This window comes from Suricata suricatta, chromosome 5 (assembly GCF_006229205.1).
Source record: "Suricata suricatta isolate VVHF042 chromosome 5, meerkat_22Aug2017_6uvM2_HiC, whole genome shotgun sequence".
NCBI classification, from domain to species: Eukaryota; Metazoa; Chordata; class Mammalia; order Carnivora; family Herpestidae; genus Suricata; species Suricata suricatta.
Window position 1 is genome coordinate 74,629,025 of NC_043704.1, and position 3,462 is coordinate 74,632,486.

At 47.1% G+C, this 3,462-nt stretch overlaps 1 protein-coding gene across 1 annotated transcript in view; it reads right to left on the reverse strand.

Annotated features, from left to right (window-relative positions):
* The window catches only part of PLAAT1 (phospholipase A and acyltransferase 1), a 26,644-nt gene extending 23,502 nt beyond the window's left edge, over positions 1–3,142 (reverse strand). The window contains exon 1 of the mRNA XM_029940739.1: positions 2,857–3,142. The gene's annotated coding sequence lies outside the window, so the exon portion shown is untranslated. The remainder of the gene's footprint in view (positions 1–2,856) is intronic.
* Positions 3,143–3,462: the final 320 nt, after the last annotated feature.

The window sequence follows — 3,462 nt, forward strand, 5'->3', positions numbered from 1 at the left end:
TCCTCAGAAAACTATCCACAGAACTCCCCTTTGATCCAGCAATAGCACTGCTAGTGATTTACCCAAGGGATACAGAAATGCTGATGCATAGGAGCACATGTACCCCAGTGTTCATAGCAGCACTGTCAACAATAGCCAAAACATGGAAAGAGCCTAAATGTCCATCACCTGATGAGTGGATCAAGAAGATGTGGTATATATTCACGATGGAGTACTACATGGCAATGAGAAAGAATGACATATGGCCATTTGTAGGAAAGTGGATGGACCTTGAGGGTATTATGCTAAGTGAAATAAGTCAGGCAGAGATGGACAGAAACCATGTTTGCACTCATAGGTCTAACAGGAAAACAGGAGAAACCTAATGGAGGACCATGGTGAGGGGAAGGGGTAAAGAGAGTTGGGGAGAGCGAGGTATGCAAAACCTGAGAGACTACTGAATGCTGAAAATGAACTGAGGGTTGAAGGGGAAGGGGGAGGAGGGAAAAGAGGTGGTGGTGACGGACGAGGGCACTTGTGGGGAAGAGCACTGGGTGTTACATGGAAACCAATTTGACAATAAACTATTTAAAAAAAAGTGATCCAACAATGGAATAGAGCACCTTGTGCAGATAGCAGGCTGTCACTAGGAATGTTTACATACACTGAGAGTCTATAAAAATAACATTTCCATGGTGGTGGTGAGAGGGGACAGTATTTAGAGTAAGAAGTCCTCGTAAGTTCCCTTATAAGCTCTAATGTTCTCCTATTCTACTTTCCAAAACTGTGCAAGGTGTGATCCTCAAATCAACACCATGAAGAGATCATTGTTTCCCCCATTTTAAAGATGAGGCATATGATGTTCACATTAGTTCAGGAACTTATCCAAAGTCACACAGCGGAAAAGGGCCAGAACTCACACATGGACTCAGGTAAGCCTACCTCTAAGACCAGGTTCCTAATCCCATTCACACTGTATTGCCTCCATTGCTAACATTTCTGTAGCCCTTTTTGAACCCTGGTGGACCCGGGAACAACCGTGAGCTGATTATTATGATCACCATTTTACAGATAAGAAACTGAGACTGTGATGAGTTAACCTTCAGGCCTAAAGTCACAAAGGTAGTAAGTGAGAGAGATAGAGCTGAATTCCAGGTCTGCATGCTCATGGTTTATATCACTGATTAATATCATTAACCAAAGGAATTGTTACTAAGCAATATTTCATTTTCCCCTCTTCTCAAAAACCCAATATGTAGCATATATTTTTTATATAACAATACAGGAAGTTTTTAAACATTTTTATGCAGAACCAGTGAGTAACAGGAATAGACTTTGAGGAATCCTTTCTCTTGTCCTGCAGGAGAGGTGGACCAGAGGCATCTAGAAGATGCCTAGACTCAGATCTTAGTCAAATGGCTATCACCTGTCTGCTTGGGTAATTTGATTTGCAGGGACCATGTCTACCCATTTCATTTTGGCACAAGAAAAATAATATTGTGTTTCATAAACATGAGATAACATGGAACCCATTTAAGATACATTTATGAAGTCCTCTACTACGATCTGTGTGTGTCATCTTTAAGATAAAAAAAATACTTTAACAGTTCATCTGCACAGAGTTGTTTGTCTAGTTTATCATCAAGAGTGGCATGAAGGTAAATCTGTAACCTTTGTACAGGAAATTTCCTGTTTCAACTGCCAAACCAGGCTATCCCATTTATAGCTCCCTGTTGGTCCCCCGCACAGTGAGGGACAGGCTGATTAACTGCTGCGTGTGTCCATGAGGCCATCTTCGTTATAGGAATAGTACAAGCACTCTTTCACAAATGACTCCCAAGTATGCTGTTGGAAGTCTGAAATGCTACCACAGACCAGCCCTGGTCCAACAGTCTCCCAGTGTGATTTGAACCCTTTCAGCAGCATTTTTTTTTCCATCCTTGATCCTCCTACAGTGAGTTGGTTCCATGAAGCTCTGTGGTCTCAGAAGGGCTACTCCACAGCCCCTCAGAGCTCTAAGGATCTTTGATCAGACATCCTCACTCTGCAGCTGAGGCTTCCCCCTCCCAACCAGATGAACCCTCCTCCCAACCATTTGAATCGTTCTCAGCCACTGCTTGGAATCCTTCCAAGCCTTCCCACTACTGACTTCCCACCTTACCTCCATATTTGCATCCTTGCATCATGGGAAAACCAAACCACTTATTATTCTTCACACTCACCTGGAATTTTGTTGTCAGAACTGAACCTTCTACCTGGAATGCACTGCCCATTTCCAAATCCCCCAAAGTCCCACTCTTGGGGACCCAGGTCAGATGCCACTTCATCCCCAAGGTCAACCAGAAATGACGTCTCCTCAGGAGTTTCCGCGGTGCATTTCATCTAACACCTACTGTGTTTCCCACACCTGCATCAGTTACTGGCGCCCTGGGAATAATTTCTTCTGCTGGTTCTTGTTTGTCTCTATACCTTCTGTTGCTAGCAGAGTTCCTGGTACAAATAACTGCCTAGCAAATGTCTAATGAATGAAGGAATGAGGAGCCCAGGCCCAGGGAGGACAGAGTGGCTGTGTTTCCAGCACATATATCATAATAATAGTCTTGAATGCCAAAGTAATATCACCTAATATCTTAAAATGATAATGACTTGTATTATTATCCATATTCATCCAGTGAGGACGGTAGGTTTAAAAAAAGCCTTTTAGGCAGGACCAGTTTTCTAATCATGATTCTGCCACTTAATAACTGTCTGACTTGCAGACTGAGTCTGTCCATGTGGGTTCAGTTCCCCTGTTTGTGACAAAGAGCGGTGTTCGATAAGGGGTGCAAACAAGGTTGTCTGGGCGCCTAGAGGTCCTCCCCCACCACCCCAGCACACCTTGCTCGGGTGTCCAGGTCGTCTTTCCCACCGGTGGCAGCTGCTGGGGTTCTGGGGTCCTCGCAGCTGCTGCCCTTCCGGCTAGTGGTCACCGGCCCACTCCATCTGCTCCCTGGGAAGGTCAAGGCCACAGCAGCTCACCACCATTCAGCGCCGGCCGTCCAGCGCCAACGCCAACCCCACCGCGCGGAGGCGTCCTGGCGCCCCAGACACTGCTGCGCACGCCCAGGGGTCCCGCTGCCGCCCGCGCCACCGCCGGGGTCCCCACCCTCACCAGGAGGAGCCCCGACGCGACCCCTGACCTATACGTGCGCGCGCGCGACCACACACACACGCCCACATCAGCGAAAGCTCAGCCCCCTCACGGAATCCGTCCAATGACAGCAGCCCTCTGCCCCGAGCCGCTGGGACACTCCAGCATCAAACTTTTGTGGTCCCGAGGGCTGTGCAGATGCGAACCTAACCTGTCTTGTGGAGATACTTGTCATGAATGCACACTCACCCGCTGGATGTACACACCCTTCTAGCGCGGCACAAATTCCAAATTCCGTTACCCAGAAAAGGACGCTTAGTCCCTGCGCCCCAAGAAAGCAGCTCGGTCTTTAA